The 20,055-nt window shown below is 35.1% G+C and overlaps 1 pseudogene; it reads left to right on the top strand.

Moving 5' to 3' along the window:
• Positions 1-656: 656 nt before the first annotated feature.
• On the top strand, positions 657-18,524 carry LOC109455366 (mitochondrial import inner membrane translocase subunit Tim23 pseudogene; annotated as a pseudogene).
• The last annotated feature ends 1,531 nt before the right edge of the window (positions 18,525-20,055 follow it).

Raw genomic sequence — 20,055 nt, 5'->3', positions numbered from 1 at the left:
GATCCTTCTAGCAGCCCTACATTCCTGACGGAATTGGGCAGCTATAATACAGTATCGGCACAAGCTGTTTATATGATTTACTGTGATGTTGGCATGTAGACCATGTCTCCATTCAAATTGGACTAGTCACTCCTCATCCTTAGAGATTGTTTGCTTATATCAAAGAATGTTATCAATTTCAGCTAAATAAGAATTAGTTTGAGAGACAGTTTGTTTCAGATTTCCAAAGATCTGAAGTTTCTCCTCCTTTGTATATGCTAAACATTCTTCACCCTCAGAAAAATACCTAGTTTAACACAACTCCCCAGCCATATTCCATTTGATGTCTGATTGGTCAGCATATTGTAAGAGGGTCTGACAAATACGTGTGGAGCTGGATTGGAATATTCAGTTCAGCCAATCCACAGTATCTGTCACAGACCCGATTCTGAATTTAATTGGGATGGTGAGAGCAGTTATGGCCATATCTAGACTAGTGATGACCGTCAGGTATGACAGAAATTTCATTCAAATCAGAGGAATTAGGAAAACAAAAAGAAACAAACAAACAAAAAACCTCTAAGGCTACCACATAGTTTTTTAATAAGCACATACTTCCTGATGAGTAGGAACAGATAAAGGGGCAGAGGCTGAGGAATGATGGAGGATATCACTTCATGGGAAGGACAGAACCTTGCTTCTGGAGCTGGGGCAAAAGTTCACAACAGAAGAAGGCCTCTAAATTCCAGGGACAGCTGGAATTGGGCCATGTTGGTGCTCTTCCGATTACCCATTTGAACTCTGATATCCTCAGAGAAGAACGCTCTACAGCCTTAGGAGATGAAGTTATAACTTGGGTAAGGTAGATAGAATTGCACCTGATGAATCTCTGCTTCCACAGTGTCAAGCTAAATGACACAATGAAATATTTCTTTCCTAAACTCAAATGTTAACACTGTCATGTTCTTGAACCTCCATTTGCTGTCTGATTTGTTTCAATGATGAATATATATAATGTATATAAACTCACTTTGAAATTTCAAAATAACTGTATATATATTATGAATATGTTGAAAGTGCTACATACAGAAATGCTATATAATATATGTGACTGTATGGTTATCTCTATTGCTGTTTCTCAATTATACAGACATAATATTTAATGGCTTTAAATACTGCAGAGTCTCTCCTTGACATCTTTCCATACCATAAAATATAAAAATGTACTTCTGTTTCCTCTATAAGGCTTATTACTAAAACTAATTTCATTGTTAATTAAAAACTGATTTTTTAACATTTTTATGTTTTCTTAACTAGCATTTGTAGAAATAAAGGTTATTTGTCAATGGCATAGGTCAAGAGAAGAACTTACAAATCTTCCAAAATAATAATATAACACATACCAATAGAAAAATAATTCTTAATTTGATAGAGATTAATGAAGTTTCAGCTATAATTCTTACTACAGATACACTTTGCAAGCATTTGTCTTTTTGTTTATACCAGGCACATGAACATTTGTTTTGTTTTAGAGAGAGTACACCCTGGTGTGAGTCTTGGTGAGAAATATTCCTTAACTAAATAAGTAAGCTAAGGGAGACAAATGCTGTCTCTTCCCACCAACGACATACTAGGGCATGGACACGTGACCTAAACTTGGACAATTACATCCTCATTAGAGACTTTGGATCTTAAATTTGTGAGACTAAGTTGTAAACACATTTGCAAAACCATTCAAGGCAGTGGTGGTAGCCTTGTGACTCAGCAAGGCAGTGAGTGCCCAGGGGCAAAAATGTCACCTCTGCTGATAGCACATTGTTTAGACTATTGGCCCTAGCCTTGGCTGTATTCCCTTTTATCTAGCCTCTCTCGATGCCTGACTGTTTGTTAAAATATTGTCAAGTCTCTCCATCAATTTTGTGAGTTACTTCATATCAATATATTATTTTTTTCTTTGTTTGTGGATGTCAGTTTCTATTCCTCACAAGACCCCTGCTTGATCCAAACACAGATTCCCGCATGCATGCATCTGTTTGCTGGCTTCTTAATGGCACATATAAAACAAATTCCTACTTTGCTAATGATTACTTCCCAAGTACTTTACTTATGATCTACTTTATGATGGTTTTAAATCACTAAGATATTCTTGAGTAATAAGAGTTGTAATTAACTTCCAAAGTAAAACAAAACAACAAAAAAACACAAACATATATTCACTCACTGAATGATCTCAGTAACTTTGAAAAAATCAAATAATATAAGTTGGCTATTTTGTCACAACTTTTGCTTTAAAATAGTTAAACATTTATGAATAAATGGGAAATCAAACTGAAAATAAATGTACAGAACTAGTAGAGATATTTAGGCTAGGATTTCTAAATACCTTTTTATGTTACATTTTAAATATTTATCATATTTTGTCAAGTTATGCCTGTTTGGAATGTTTCAAAATTAGAAAGTTCAGATGTTTTTAGTAATTTTTAATATTTCAATTTTTTTCTCTTGATTTTTTTCTAATTAAGAAATGCATCTGCATTTCTCAATTGCAGGTGCTAAGATTCCATTCTTCCTTATGACCAAGTAATACTCCATTGACTAAATGTATCACAACTTCTTTATTCAATTGTCTATCGATGGGCATTTCAGTTGTTTCCGTATCTTGGATATTGTGAATGTCTAACTAGTACATTGCTTTGTACACCTGAAACTAATAATAATAAAAAAGAAAGGCTTATGCAACATAATAAAATTTAACTGTTGGGAAGTAGCCTAATGAAACACGTATAAATAAACATACACACAAAACAAAAATTTTGTGGGAGGCAAACTCAACTTTAAGTTTTCAGTTGGCACATAACAGTTGTTTGCCTTGGTTAAACCACCACACACCTCTGACTCCGGTTATTGAAATGATAAAAACACAGAAATCCTAACAATATTCCCAGACTTTTAAAGATTAACTAAGGTGATATTCTTGAAGGTATGTTATAATGTGAACTGTTGCATAAAAATGTTATTGCTATTGTGTCTTTGATTGAACCTAGTCTTCATCTAATTATGCATTTCACATGTTTTCTTAAAATTATTATTGTCAAAATTTCTAATATTTTGAATAGCTGGTATCTTGGCTTCCTTTTCCAGCAGCTAAAATTGACATTTTATGTTTTCACCATAAACAAAATAATATAATTCACAGATCACTTAGTCTGCTTTGATGTCATGTTCATCAGTGAGTAAATGCATTTCAGTTAAATTCAGGAAAAAAAAATATGTCTATGGGTGACCCGTTTCAAATATCAACTCTATACCTGTGGGGAAATTTACTTTCTAAGTAGGCTATCATTGTTTAATTTTAAAAAGTAATAGGTTGGATTCAATGGTTCTTAAATTTCATTTCAATTTGGAAATTCTATGAATGTGATATATATTTGCAGGTGTATAGCAACAAAAAAACACACAACTATTTCAGTCTCTTCTCTGAAGGACATATATTGAAATCAATGGTACTGAAGTATATATAAGAATGTAATTACAAAGAAGTGATCCCATTCGAAAACAGTGATCACCAGCGTGAACAAGCGAGCGATATTCACTGTAGTGTGAGCTGTGTGGAGTGGAACAGATCCAGCTGAGCAAAATAAGATTCTTCATTTGCCCAACTGCACTGTTGGCTTGAAACTCTCACAATCAACGTATGGTAATAAACACATTTTAAGGCACCTTTCCCCAAGAAGGGGCTTTGCTAAAAGGCCTTAGGGAATCCTGTATAAGGAGGAGAGTGCAAGTTTGAGTTTCCTGTCTTTAAAACATGGCCTTTGATTGACATTACTCTTCCTAAAATATTAGATATTAATATTATTAGACATGAATTGTCAATAATTATAATGTCCAACATTCTGAGGTGAGAAAATGGTGCACTGAGATGAAAGAGGTAAAGTGCCTCTTCCCAGGACAAGTATAGCCTCAGCTATACACAAAGAAGTATGTGTAAAATATTACAGAGCTGTATAATACTGTGGTAAATTACTTCTGGACGTGGTACTTGGATTTTTGCCACCAACTGAAAATCTTCAGGACTAAATATGCACTTGATGTCACATTTTATAATGTGATATCAACAATTCTCATTTAATCTTTATCAAAGCAAAACAGAAAAATATTGTTTACCTCCTAAACTATTAGTAACTCAGTGAAACTGGCAGACGCTGGAGATCTTGGACCTTGTAACTCAGAGTGAAGTCAGATTTTGAATTCCTATCATGTGATTCTGGCCTTAAGATTTGGCTGCAGGAGTTGCCTCAGAAGAGGTGAAAGAAAAAACAACCTCCCTTAACTCAGAAAATCTCCACCCTGTTTGACTGAGTCAGGATCCCCGGGCGGGTCTTTGGCAAATCAACCCAGAGCCATCTGTTAAAAAGAAATTAAGAAGAACCTGTTCTTTCTATATTATTATGTGTCAGCTGAAGCAATGGGAGAAAAGAGAACAAAAATAAAGTACATTAAAAAAAATTAAGAAGGAGATGCTGCAATAGCTCAACTTTAACGAAAACCCCATGTTTTAGTCCATATAGTTCATGCATTTGTCAACTATCTGGTTTAATTTTTAAGTGAAATAATGCATATGCATAATTTTATAAGTCAAATTGCTCCCTAGAGCATAAGATAAAAACTGAAGCTCTTTAATGTCCCCACTTCCTTCCTAGAGCCCAACTCTATAAGTACTATTCCCCAGATTCAAGTATTTCCCACTCTTTTAGCTGTTCCTTCCAGCCTTCACTCCATATGTCTAAATAACATGCTGCAGCCCCATTTGCAAGGCGCCATCGCACATCTCCTTAGTGCACCTGATGGGCATTTTCATGCACGTCTGCCAGTGTTCCCCATCTAGCTCTGTTTCCACAAAAAATAAAAAATAAAAAAAATACTCAGTCCCCCATGAAATTCAGGAGTTAACATTCATGGGACAATCTTCAAATATAATAAATGGACTGGGGACTTAGGTGCCCAAGGCTCCTCATCCTCTGGTGGGTTGATTCTTTGGCAAGTTCTATATTATATGTCAGATGGTCACTGGAAGGATAGAGTCTCTCAGTTGCTCTGTAACCAACTTGGTAACATAGTCTTTATTTTCAATTAACTCTGTTCATCTTACTTTTCCCATGTGCTTACTTCTATTTTTGAGATTGCCTTTTCAATAAACTGTATCCTTCTTAGTCCTTGTCTGAAGTTTGGCTTTCAGAGGGAACCCAAACCAGAACAGCTGGTTGTTTAGAGCCTAGAAAGCCACCCTTTAAGTTGGGATTTTGCAATTGGATCACTCACCAGTCAGATGGCAATAAGGATAACACATTTGATAAGTGGGACCATAATAAGCCCTGGCATGCTTCAGCTTCCCATTTCCTAAGACTCTCACTTGTACTGAGTTGGAATGAGATATGGGTGGAAAAAGCAGTACTGATTACACTAGTGGTTCTTAAAGTGTGGTCCCTGTACCAGCAGTATTAGCATCATCTGGGGACTTCTTAGAAACAAATTCTTGTGTCTTGCCCCAAACTTTTGAAACAAATTTGGAGGATGGAGTCAGTCTAGAAATCAGTGATTTAAGATATATGATAAGGTTTGAGAACCACAGTTCTACTGGAATGGTTCTTTGAAATCTGGACATGATGATGGACTAGTGAAAATGAAGAGGAGAAACCAAGACTGACTTATCAAAGTATTAAGGTAGCTATCAGTGGGCTCTAAAAAGTGGGCATGTAGAAGGGAATTATTCTGAGACCAGACACTATGTTACCCAGGTGGCCCAGAATTAGTTTTCTTCCCTAAGGCAATTAGAAACCCACTAGTGAGCAAGCACCAGCATCTTTAAAAAGCTCAATGTTAGTTGCTATCTATACGAGAATGTTGATAGTAAGAGACATTGTTCTTCATATTAACCATGGAGGTGATAAGTTCCCATAATAAGAAAAAAACAAGTGATGATGCATAACCATCAGAGAAAAAGAATTACCATGATGACAGTAAAGGACTGGCAGTACTGAGCTTCAGTCTGCAAGGCTTTATGTTGATGACTAATAGATCAGGTTAGTCCTAGGAGTCAGAGAGATGGGTTGGCAGCTAGAGTATTGTTTGACTTGTGCAACCAGAAAACAAACAAAGAAACAAGCTAAAACTTGTGTAACTAGAAAAAGAGCAAAATAAATAAACAAAGGCCTATATCCACTGCCACAAAGGAAAATCACAATCCCTTGCCTCACATTTGAGCCAAGTAACAAACTCAAAACCTATTATTCTCAAAGGAATATGGGTTCCTTTGAAGAAGGACTTCACAATCTTAGTCAAAACTATAAACATATACAATATTCCCCCAAACCTTCCCAAAAGTACTAGATGTAGACACTCACATCTTTTGAAGGTTGTGACCTGCAAGGTTTGAGCTGACACTACCTATGAACTTCAAATAATACCACGCTCCTCAGTTAGAAGTGGATATTATAAAGGCCAGGTATCCCAAGTTCAGTTCATTGTGATTTCAGTGGGATGGTGGAGTCATGCTGTTGTCATTTTCCCAGACACAAGTGTGTAAATGGAAGGTTATACTAAGCAGCAGGCAGAACATTCACATTGCATGTCTAGCCTCTGGAATAAGAGCCATTAGGATAGTAAACAATTCATCTGAAAGCCCTTAAAATTTTCCTTCTCTGTACCCCAGTCAGATTGTAAACCAGAAGCAAAATTCAGAAAAAAATATAGAGATTGGTGTCAGTCTCAAAGAATTAAGATTAGTTGTCCTCAGAATATTAATGGCCAACTCACCTCTGCCACCCTGGAAGAAGTCAGATGGATATGGACAATGATAATAGATTACCCTAAACTTAAAGTGTTAGCTCCAATTAAAGTTGCTGTGCCAGATGTAAATATCTTTTCTGGGTTATATCAACACAGCAGCCTTCACTTGGTTTATTTGATCTAATCAGAAAAATAAAATGATTAGAAGCAGTTTGCTTTTATTTGAGAAGGGCAACAGTATACATTTTTGTCTTTCCCCAAGTGTTGTGTTAATCCTCGCTTCTCTCTGTTATTATATAATCTAGAGATCTTAATTATTTTTATTTTTGCAGATTATGCTGATCAACTATGTTGATGACACTAGGCTAATTTAACTTGGTAGACAAGAAATAGCAAGTACTCTGAGTATGCTAATAAGATAAATGTCAGCACATAGAAGATGAACCCTTCAAAGAACCAGGGACCTGCTACATCAATGAATTGTTTAGGGATCGAATGATCAGAAACATACTAAAGTAATGACATGTTATTGTGTCTTGAATCTCTACCACTAAGAAAGGAAAACGGTGCTTTTTTACCTCTTTGGATTTTAGAAAAGTATATTCTCTACTTGAGAATGCTTCTGAGACCTATTTATTGTATGATTCCAAAGGCTACTAATTTTGAGTGAAACAGAGTGTCAAGGAAGGGCTCTGCAAAAAGCCCAGAATGCAGTGTAAACTTCCCTGCCTCCTGACAAATCTAATAGAACTAGAGGTTTCCTTGGTAGATAAGGATAGGTAGATAAGAATCTTGCAGGGGTCTATGACAAAACAGTTTAGAAAATGGCAGTATGGACCCCTAATGTTCTGGAGCCAGGACTGGCTCCAGGAATTAAACAAAAAAATTACTAGATCAATACTGTGGAATTAAAATAGACACGACAATTCTTAACAGAATTTTATTAAATCAAATCCATAAAATTTCAGAAATAGGAAAAAAGAACTCAACAACATCATTTGTTGGATCCAGTCCTTTCCATGGCCAGTGTAGCTCTGGAATTTACCATACGTGAATCAATAGATTGCTTTTTTGCTTTAGTTAGTTTTAGTTGGGTTTATTTTACTTACAACTAAATAATCCTGATTGTATATGTAGAACATAGGTTTATATAAACACTTAGAAGCATGTAATCTTCTGATTATTAAATGACAAGTTATGACATATTATTCTAGTAGAAAAGTATTTAAGAGAAAAATAGAATAAATTAAATTTAAAAAGCTTATGAAAAATAAGATAATATGTATACTAGCAACAAGGATAAAACTATCTAAATATGTGCAAAACATATATGGAGAAGTAACTTATATTTTTGATAAATGTTATTAAAACTATATACATGGAAATTTATATTTATACGTGGGTAAAAAGATTCAGCATTTTTATGGTATTAATTTTCTTTAAAATTATATATTGAGTCAATGCAGTTCTAATCAAAATGCAAATATATTTAGAAGCTTGATGAACTTATTCTAAAATACACGGGAAAGAATAAATGTTTAAGAAAATACAAGACAATCCTGAAGCAAAATAGCAGGGGTATAAATACATAAAATATGACACATTTATATTTTTTGTTTATCAAGTAGTATGTATATGTATATGTATATGTATATGCATATGCATATGCATATGCATATGTATATATACACACCACGGGGTCCAAAAAAATGTATGCAAGTGGACACTTTGGTCAACGTTTCTCAAGCAGTAGTTCGCCGTAATCAAAAGTGTCTGGACGCTGATGGTAACCACTTTGAGTACCTCTTGTCATTGCAGAATTCAAATGTGACTTGTATTCATCTTTTGTTATCAGTATAGAGTATTACAATTTTAATACAGTTTCCCTTTATTAAAAGGGATATACATTATTTTGGCACCGTGTGTGTGTGTGTGTGTGTGTGTGTGTGTGTGGTGTGTGTGTGTGTGTGTGGTGTGTGTGTGTGTGTGTGTGTGTGTGTGTGTATTTTAACACTTCACTCAAAGTGGATGGTGTTCTTCAGTGCAACAGGTGCTCTTGAGGCTACTGGAGAATAAATTGATATTACCATTCTGGAGACGTCCTATAAAATTATTTTAAAGTCTTCAACTATCTAATATATTATTAATTTAAAGACTGTATATAATATATAAGTAAATTATGGAACATAATAAAATATACGTCCATGAAGCCAGTACTCAATTTTAGAACTGGTCTGTTATTACTAATGTTCTAGGTACATATATGATCCTGATATATCCCATCCCCTTGTCCACATGTCTTCCCTTCCAGGAGAATTTCAATTTTGGATTTTTCTCAATCATGCCTCTTCTTTTTTTATTTTGTTTTAAACGGGGTTTAATGAAATAGGAATATGTTCCTGTAAATGTTAACTTATTTGGAAAAAGGGTCTTTGAAGATGTATTTATAACTAAGGATCTTGAGATGACGAGATCATCCTAGGTTATCCAGGTGAGCCCTCAATCCATTGCCAAGATTGTTTATGAGAGTGAAACAAAAGAAGACTACACAGACACAAAAGCGGAGGCTCTGCCACCACTAACGCAGAGGTTGGAGTGATGTGGTCAGAAACCAAGAAATGCCAGAAACCAGAAGCTGGAGAGGAAAGAAATTAATTCACTGTTAAATCCTCTGGAGGGAGCATGGCCTCGCTGAATTTCTGACTTCTAGCCTCCAGAATTGTGAGAGAATAAATTTCTGTCGTTTTAAGCCTTCAAGCTGTGGTAATTTATTCTGGCATCCTCAGGAAACTAGTGCAATGCTTGTTTCTAAGTAGGTTTTAATTTTTTTTTTCCGTATGCATTTCTATTTTGTCCAAAGTTTCTATAATCAATTTACTCATAATAATTTTGATAATTACATAAAGTAAGGAAAAATTTCACTGACATATAAGAGGATTACATAATGGCAAATACAGCATTCCGGTGGTTTTTCTTCTATCTGTGGGGGATGTGGAACCCTGAGCACTCAGAAATTTTCATGAAGAATGCAAGGAAGACAACCTGAAACTGTCCTGGAGATGAATGCAACTCTTAGCTGTAAGGGATGTCACACAGCTCTTTATCTCCAGCAACGTCAGAGCCCAGCAAGGAATAAGAATATAGTTTACAGTGCCATAAATGAGGACAAAGGCAGATGATGCACTAGCAAATGGAATTTTAAGTGTCTGGAAAAAGCACTGTAGAAACTACATGCTAATCTGGGCTGAGATATGACAGTCTTTTCTTGACTTTAAGAATGATTTAGAGAGAGTCAGTTTTGCTCAAGCCTGAGAGGATCTCAAATTTAAATTACAGAAATTAAGAATAATTGGAAAAAAGTATGAACGGAGCCTAACTTCAGTTCGTGTACACATAGTTTAAATTGTTTAGTAGTATTTAAGTAAGTGATCAGATAGTCTACTTTGATTCTTTTACTTGTTGTTCTAATATAAAATTCCATTTGCATAGGAAATGCCCAAACGATGTGAAAAGGTTTGAAATCTGAAACTACAGCCAAGACACCCTTATGCATTTTTTGGCTGCAAGCCAAAATCTAGATCAATACATCTATGAAATAATAGCCTCTGGAGTGCTGCTGGCTTTATAGTTTCAAGCCTGTGGTTAGTAAACGTCACCAACTCTGAGTAGTTTATTAACTAAGGAATGTCAGATGTGGTGACTGTCCTTGGGATGACAGGTATATAGGAAGACAGTGACTCTAGTGTTCTTAATTTACAGCCGCATTACTTTAGTCCATTGAATGTAAATATGATTTTGATAAAGAATTTTAGAAAAGAAAAAGATACAGAACACTTTATTAACGTGACATTTATTTACCTTATGAAAATTTCTTGCAATTATAATACACAAGTCAACTCTAAAGTAGATTAAGTTGATTAATTTATCGGTGTACTCATTTCTAAAATCTGTTCACATGAAGTGTTTCTCGTATACTTTTATATTCCCTTCAACCTTAAGCTAAAGTACCTTAATTTATGTAAATCAGGTGTGTGTGAAGTGTGATTGAAGCCATGTATTTTTATTCAGATGGCTGCTTTTGATGCTCATTCTTGTGTAACACGTTTTATTATGTACCAGGTAAAGGATACACAATGAAAAAAAAATCAGTATGTCCATTTGTCCGTATTGACTTTTATACTCAGATTCCATTTGTTTGCACAGGTGTTGAATAGAAACTAATTAAAAGGAACATTTAAGTATTTTATTTCATATCAGGTTTTCATATCACGCATCCTCCTTGTTGACAACAACCTCCAGATGGGAATGTACACGTGTAATCTGGAAATTAGTTATCATCACTACCCCTAAAGGTTTAAATCACAGTGCATGCATTTCTTTCCCCACATCTCTGAAAAATCCCAGGAGGACTTTACATCATCCTGGTCCCTTCTGGCTCTATTTTTCTACTTCCACATAATTAGCTTAGTTTATAGATTATCTTGCTTTTCCCCATATGTAGTTTGTATTTGGCCTCAGATGGACCCAGATGTGAAGCTCGAGCCATTTTCTTAATGTTCAAAGATAATCTCTCTTACTCAAAACAGTGCTTGTGCATAGACTGAGTGCATGATTTAGTGGAGGGAAGGGGGAGGTGTGACATCTCAGAAACACGAAGAACTCTGTAATGAGAATTGAATATTTCCACAGCAATGGGGACTATTTTTTTTTTTTTTTTTTTTTTTTTTTTTGCCATTCCTTCTGACTACCTAGTGCCATCTAATCATTTTCTGTCTCCCATTTTTCTCTCACACATCTCTTGTCCCCGTTCTTCAATACTTCCAAGTTTACCAAATAGAAAGTTACACGTTTATCTCTGGACCCAAGAAAATGGCTTGATTTGGGAGCTCTAAGTTTATGGATGTTGTAAAGTCACTGGACTGCTATAAAAGTGAGTGGATATACAATAGACTAGACAGAGGAAAAGCCATCATTTCAAAGTAAAAAAGAGAGTTAAATCAGCAAAGGAGACATAAAAAGCAAAAATTGATGTGGGAGGGACCTAGTAGATTATGGCATCATAGAAATCATGCATGAAATTATTCAAAAAGGAGGAAGTTGTCAACAGTATCAAATGGTGGTGACAGATTAAATAAGAAAAGAACTGAGAATTGATAATCTAATATGGCAAGCGATAGGTCATTAATAATTACCAAAACTAGTTTTAGTAAAATAAAAATTCAGAATTAGAGCAGAAATTTGGAGGTGAAAAATTGGAAATAAGAAGCATAGACATCTCCTTTAAGAGTTCTGTTCTAGTGCATTTTAAATTAGAGAAGGTTTTAACTAAAGGAACATATGGAGCCTAGGGGACTTTATTATCTTAAGATAGAGACATTTCAGAATGATTGTAAGCTGATGGTAATGATAGATCAGAAAAGGAAAATTTATGATACGAGCAAAACAATAATTAAATAAGATGCGAGTTATAGCTCAGTGGAGATGTTGGTTTTAGATAGAAGCTGATTTTATCTGTTTTGACCAGATGAAAAGCAAAACACAGCAATAAATACAGACAACTTTATAGATTCTGATATGTACTGTTTCTTGTTTGATCATCTACATTTTCTAGGCGAAATAAGAACAAATGCTATTTATTCAGCTGGGAGATGGGAGATAGGTTATTTCACAAATAAGAGGACTGACAATTCAGTTCGTGAACTTGCCATCGTGCGCTGACGTTGGCAGCACTGTACAAACAGCTTAGTAAGGTTTCATAACCTTGGTATATCAGTGTCTCACAGCTATCTTCATGTCGATGTGTGGTGGTGTCTTGCTGAGTGGCGTTCATTAATGTTGTGTGTTTCTGTGTGCCATCGTGAGACTGTCTGAGTTTGAATTAGAGCAACGAACAAACATTACATTTCTTGTTAAACTTGGCAAGAGTGGAAGTGAAATCAAGGACATGTTAGTTCAAGTTTGTGGGGATAATGCCATGAAGAAAACGGCAGTGTACAAATGGATTAAACGTTTTTCTGAGGGGAGAGAATGTGTCACTGATGAAGAGAGGTCAGGGCAGCCAGTAACGAGTAGAATTGATGAAAACATTGCAAAAATTTGTCAAATTGTGTGTCAAAATCATCGGCTGACTGTGAGAAGCATAGCAGACCAAATAAACATTGATAAAGGAACAGTTAGGAAGATCTTAAATGAAAATCTTGACATAAGAAAAGTGTGTGCAAAAATGGTCATGACGGAGCTCACCAATGAACAAAAAAGCAAAGGAGAGTTGAAGTTTGCCAAGACCTCTTGGAGAGGCAAGACAATATTTTGGGCTGTGTTATCACTGTTAATGAAACATGACAGTACCAATATGAAACAAACATCAAAGTGCACAATGGAAGTCAGTCAATTCTCCATGACCAAAAAAGTTCCATCAGTCGAAATCATGAGTCAAAACAATATTTCTTATTGCTAACCTTTTTTGATATCAGAGGGATTATTCATTGTGAATTTGTACCAACTGGATAGTTAACCAAGTTTACTATTTCTCAGTGATGAAAAGGCTGCATGAAAAAGACAAAAACGACCTGAGAGTTTCACCAACAATTTGTGGCTCCTGCATCACGACAATGCACAAGTTCACACGGCACTGTCTGTGAGGGAGTTTTTAACCAGTAAACAAATAACTTTTGAAACACCCTCCCTGCTCACCTGATCTGGCCCCCAATGACTTCTTTCTTTAGCTGAAGATAAAGGAAATATTGAAAGGAAGACATTTGGATGACATTCAGGACATCGAGGTAATACAATGACAGCTCTGATGTCCATTCCAGAAAAAGAGTTCCAAAATAGCTTTGAAGGGTGGACTAGGCACTGGCATTGGTGCATAGCTTCCCAAGAGGAATACTGCAAATGTGGCCGTAGTGATATTCAGCAATGAAGTATGTAGCACTTTTTCTAGGATGAGTGCATGAACTCAATTGTCAGACCTCATAGTTTGCTATATTATAAATTCTTAGTAGCAATGTATGTAGCAGCAATTTACCTAAATGTCACCCTCAACAGTGTATGGCAAAATTTAGGTAAAATTGTAACTTACTGTCAGTTAAATTTGCATGTAATGATAATCTGCAAGTGAATTAAAAAAAAATACAGATCCTCATTAAAAAAAATTTTTAAGGGAAAAATACTAGAAATAAAAAAAGGATCAATTAAATTCAAGATATGGCTTCCCAAGATATCCGTGTTTGTTTCCTTTGTGTTATTGGTAACTGTGTCTACTGTGCTTTGGAATAGAGTCCACAATTCAAAAATGACTTCGGATCTTGCTCAAGGTCTCCCTTATCCAAGAAATTCAGGATAAATCACCATGTGAAGACAATTAACATCAGGGAGAGTTGCATAATCAGAGCTGATAAATGAAATTTTAGGACAATAGTTCTGGTTTTCTTTTTTCAATTAGTAGAAATACATTTCTTAATATTATGGTATGTTCTATTTTTTCATACTATTCATAGAACTAATAAAACAATTCAGCCATATAACAAAATACAAAAATCATAACTAGTTTTCCAATCTGTGTAGTTATGGAACCTGGTTTTATTTCACCTCTAGTTTTTGTCTTGTTGCTTTCATTAGACACTGAGACAATATTCAGTAAAAGAGGGAAAACTAAAGCTGAATAAATATGCAGGTTTCCTTCTACTTCTGTCACATTTATTGGTTTAGTAAAGGATTTCTACAGTGTTTTAAAATCAATTTGCTGAAGATGAAGTTATAAAAATTATATTGCATGAACACTACCAGAGAGGTTAAGTCTCTCAAGTTTAGGTGGTTAGCCCAGGCATACGTTGCCAAAGATAAAGTCTGAGTTTGAGTTTAAGTGTGGTTTGCCAGAGATAATATTACTGAAACTGGCTTTGCCAAAATATTTTTGGCAGCTTAAACTTAAGGTGTGTTCTCATTGAAGATACAGTCTCTTAGATATATAAACTTTGCAATTCAAGATTCAAGGTTCTGTTTTAATTTACTTACTGCATTTTAACCTGGACTGCAAGGGATATGTTTAACCTTTGGATTGAGTTCAAGGGATTTAAATGAAATAACTTTAGGGACATTGTTAACTTTATTAGAAATGCATTATTAATACAAATATTATTTAATAGCCTTGAAATAAAAATAATTTTCCATAGCAATTTTTTCTTTAAAACAGAAAACACACATATTATGTAAACCTGTGTGTGTGTGTGTGTGTGTGTGTGTGTGTGTGTGTGTGGGTATGTGCATGTGTGTGTGTATTGTACCTCTCCCCAAAACTTTGAAAACTTTTAGAACTCCCAGGCATTAGAACTTTTGCCTGGGAGTTCATGTTACTGACTAATAGCATTCTTAATTTAATATCAAGCCATATGTGCAGCCTCTAAATTTGAATGTCTTCTCCTCCTTTTGACCCTCATATTGAATCAATTACCAAGCTCTAGCAATTAATCTTTTCTAATATTTTCCATTTATTCCACCCATTTCCCTACCCATCTTGGTCCAAGTTTGTCTCTCCTTTCTCCTGGATTGCTTGAAATAGCTTCCTGTACAACTCTTTCCTTTTCTTCTGGAGCATACAGCCAAAGGTCTTTTCCAAAGCTCCTTCATGGTGAGGTATGCTAGTAACCATTGTAACATAAATAGAAGTAACGTGCACCAGTTATAGCTAACATTCTTTTTGTGCTTTGTTATCGTGTGTGGATGCTCTGAGATGGGAAAAAAAATGTTTGACAAATGCAAATTTGAATTATGAAACTTCATTATGATTCAGTGGTAACTCATTTTGATTATCTCATCAAATGTGTATTTAATCAACTTTAGATATATTTCCCCCCCAAAATTCTTTGAAGCAAATTATATGTACATATAACAAACATTATCATGTCATTAAAATTTTTCATAGAAGCAAAAAGCTGATGTTAGCATAATAAATAACATGACTGTTTATTTTGTTTCCTAGATTCCAAGTAGTTTCCATTCTTTGATTCGGAATACATTTTTTCTTTATTTTTCCACGGTAGACTTGAGTTTATTCTAGGTTACTTCTGAAGGAAAAGCAAATAAAAAACACAATGTTTTCATAATGTGATTTTCCAGTATATGATAGCAGCCCTGAGGTAAAACCAGACTGTACTGTGTGGTCTGCATACAAAGTAATAGAGCATTCAGCATCCCAACTTGGAAACAGAATATCAGACAGAATTGCCACAGCATGGATGACATAGATTTAGAGTTCTCAAAGTCACTAATAGGTCAATAACTACATGCATTTTTTTCCTCATAGGTTCATTAAAAAGTGAAGCAGTTCTACTCTAGCAGCTCTTGTGTCGTTATCTGTAAATAATGTCATAAAAATCAGTCTCTCTGCTCTCTGGTAGCTGCTGTGTTATTTCAGTAGGGAATAGTCTTAGTCCATTTGTAAGTTCATTCCACAGGCTTCCTTAGCCACCCCTCTTCTGTCATCCCCCACAATCCTATTCTCTTTTAAATAGGATGATCATAAATCTTGGTTAGTTTCAGATAGTCTTGGAACAAGCCAGTTGTTCCGGAATAGGTGTTCCAGTTGGGTGATGAATTAAATGATTGTCCTACCTTTATGTTTCACCTCAGGCTTTGCCTCCATTAGTTATGGTCACTGCATATACTATTTTGTGATATAATTATTTCATATCATGATATTGTAAGATGATTATAAATATTTTTTAAATCCTTGAGATAACTTTAGAGTAAGTTTTGTGTCTTATTTGTCTTTGTAACCTCAGCATCTAGAACACATCCTCACATGTGTTAGTGCTCAAAAAGTACTTATCGAATGAATGAATGAATGAATGAGTATGTGATATTTAAAGAAGAAAGGAAAACTTGGAATCTTTAGGACACAAATAATCAAACAAGTGTTCTTGGAGAAGTTCTGACCTTGCGTTTGCAAATATTGGACCTCATAGCAACATTTGCTTCACAAAAGGGTGTTTGGATTAAATAAATATGAAGTCCATTAAGATTCATCACTGAGCTACGGTGGTCTAATTTTATTTTTAAGTTTAACCTTTCTACCTTTTTAAAGAAGGTTGGAGATGTTAAAAGCACATAGGGATGTTATGGGGTAATGCTTTCTGTTTTTCAAAATAACTTATTATACATTTGAGTTTGAAAATCTTTCATATAACACAGATCTTCTGGAACACTGTCTTTTTCCAGGTTAATAAATTGTTGGCATTTATTTTACTGAAGGCATATGAGGTCGGACAATTAAGTTTGCAAGCTCACCCTAGAAAAAGTGCTACATACCTCATTACTGAATATCACTGCAGTCACCTTCAAAGTACTCCCCTTGGGAATCTATGCACAGATGCCAGCGCCTAGTCCACCCTTCAAAGCAATTTTGGAACTCTCTTTCTTCATCAGAGCTGTCGTCATATTACCCTCAATGTCATGAATGTCATCTAAATGTCTTCCTTTCAATATTTCCTTTATCTTCGAGTGAAGAAAGAAGTCACTGAGGGCCAGATCAGGTGAGTAGGAAGGGTGTTTCAATACAGTTTTTTGTTTACTGGCTAAAAACTCCCTCACAGACAGTGCTGTGTGAGCTGGTGCATTGTCGTGATGCAGGAGCCAGGAATTGTTGGTGAAAAGTTCAGGTCGTCTTTTTCACACAGCTTTTTCAGTACTTCCAAATAGTAAACTTGGTTAACTGTCCAGTTGGTACAAATTCATAATGAGTAATCCCTCTGATATCAAAAAAGATTAGCAACATCATTGCAACAAGTTCGCAAACATAGTTGTCAGACCTCATATGTTCATATATCTAGCTCTAGTCATTGACAAAAAGAGTATTGCCTAAAAAACGCATGCAACAAGATCATTGTAAACATTTTAACAAAAAGTCTATAAATGAGAGAAGAATTTAATCTTCGAAAATGGTACTAAATCCATTAAGATTCTCAGTTTTGAATGGAATAGGTTTATTTAAAGACTATTTTTCAAGGCTCAAGGTGCAAGACGCCCGGAAGGTCAGTGTGTGACTGGGTCCATGGTAATGCTGGTGTCCCCGCTGTTACTGAGGAGCCACGGCCATTCAGATGACCACACCCTGAGGCAGCTATGAGAAGTTGACCTTGCTGTGACAACTTGGAGGGCCCGGGGAAGTGCAAATAAAACCACAGGAGGCTTGGCTGGGTTTTTTGTAGCTTGGCAGACCTGTTTAGTCACAGAGTTGGCCAGTGTCTTGATAAGTGGTGTGAACTCTCTGTCTCCTTATTCAAATGTGTGTCCATGATATCTGATGCAAGATACAAATGAGTTTATTCTACCCACTGTAGTTGCTAGTAAAACCCAGGGCAGATCTGAACTGGCCTTCTTTACCATGGGAGGATGTATGACAGGGGCTGCACTTGGAGCAATGACCTGTCAACGGCTAGGATGAAGGAAACCCAGAGCATGTCCTGGTGGAAACCAAGAAATCTACAGATTTTGAACAGGGTGACCAGGCAAGGGGCACTTTGGGCCAATACTGTAGGTTCTCTGGCTCTGCTCTGTCATCATTGAGAAAACACGAAGTGATGAAGATGACCTCATACAGCAGCAGCTGGAGCATGTCCTGTATGTTGTATAAATGCACAGGTGGTGCTTCAGGGTTGGCACACTGTCACCTAGCAGGACTAACATTAGCCTCTATGCACTCACTATATAATACCTGGGAGCACATAAAAGGCTCCGAGCTCCAACAGTTACACTGAAAATTTTGCCAATTTCTGAATAGAAGACACTTTAATAGTCATCCAGATCAATTTATAAGTCAGTCTGGAGTTCTCTCTTCTACCTACAACTAGTGTGAAAAGCTGGGGAGATTCCGATTTGCTGAGATGAAGATTGTTGATGGTTGACCAGGGCTGACTCTCATTCTAGCCATTAATGAGTTGAAGCCAAAACCCTTTGGTGACTGAGTAATATGGTTCTCTTCTTTGAAGATCTTGCACCTATTCTCTCTCCTGCCCCCTGAATTGGAAAACCTCTTACTCCCTTAATTCAGGTCATCTTGTTATCAATACTGTATCACCACATTTTTTTATTTAATGATCGAAAATTCTAATATTGTTCTGTAGTCCCAATAAAGGGTGAAAAGAGACCAAAGTCACAACTCAAAAAAACAAACAACAACAACAAAAAAACACCTTTGTTTAAATAAAGAATAAATATTAATTTTCTACATACTAGTATAACTTTACTGAGTTTCTTTAAGTAGCATGTTTCTAATAGAACTTTGGAATATTCTTTAATAGATTTTGTATTCAGTAAATTAGAGCTAATAAACTAATGATTGTATATGATATACATCTGAAGTGACTTTTGTGGGTATATTTTTTGGATTTCTCCTTATATAAACTTAAATCACATTTTACTTATTTTAATAATATTTTTTTTCTTTTAAATCTAAATTGAAAATAATGACATCTGTATTTAGGCAAAACTTTGTTTCAAAGTATCATAATTATATGCATCCTACATCATTTTTAGTCACTCAGTTTTTCTGAATGTTTTCTGTAAAAGTTTAAACTGTAGAATTTTTCTTCAATAATTTCCTGAGCAAGCCCCACAACTAGAAATATTTTGTTTGTGTAAGTTAATTAACATATAAAATTATCATTGACCTGAAAAACAAATTCACAAATGTATTTCAAGGACCTTGAAATTAGTGTTTCTTTTGTGTAGTAGGTATATACTGAATTTTCATTTTAATGGAAAACTATAACTAATAACAACAATGACTTACACATCTTCTCATATATATTTTTTATTTAAATCTTAAATATCACTGGGAGACAATACAACAAAATCTCTTTTCACTCTATGAGAAAGGCATTTAAATCTCAAATGACTTCAGAAATTTTAAATGAAATTTAAAATTCTTCAGTATTGAAATTGGTATTAAATTTAGGATTTAGGCTCACTATGTCTGCAAAGTCCATATTCTTTATACCATATCATTTTGCCTCATTCGTGTTGACTCTGAAAAGATACTTTTTGTTAAGTTTAATTTATCATGGGTAGAGAAACAGGATTGAAGTAAGAGATGACACAGATGAAGTCCTAAAGTCAGACTGCATCAATTGGTAATTCTTTCAATTATCTTTAGTCATCTGATTAAGCTTTATCTCCTTTAAAGAATTAATTTAAATTTTGATGCATTTGGCTTTATGTAGTTAACATTTATTGAGGGCCAGCCACTAGCCATTTACATATTTAATTTTAGGTATTATTCAACAACAG

Source organism: Rhinolophus sinicus, chromosome 4 (assembly GCF_057876585.1).
Source record: "Rhinolophus sinicus isolate RSI-liver-muscle chromosome 4, RSI-T2T, whole genome shotgun sequence".
In the NCBI taxonomy this organism is placed as follows: Eukaryota; Metazoa; Chordata; class Mammalia; order Chiroptera; family Rhinolophidae; genus Rhinolophus; species Rhinolophus sinicus.
Note: the sequence above shows the minus strand (reverse complement) of the source record. Positions and strands in the feature narration are given on the sequence as shown.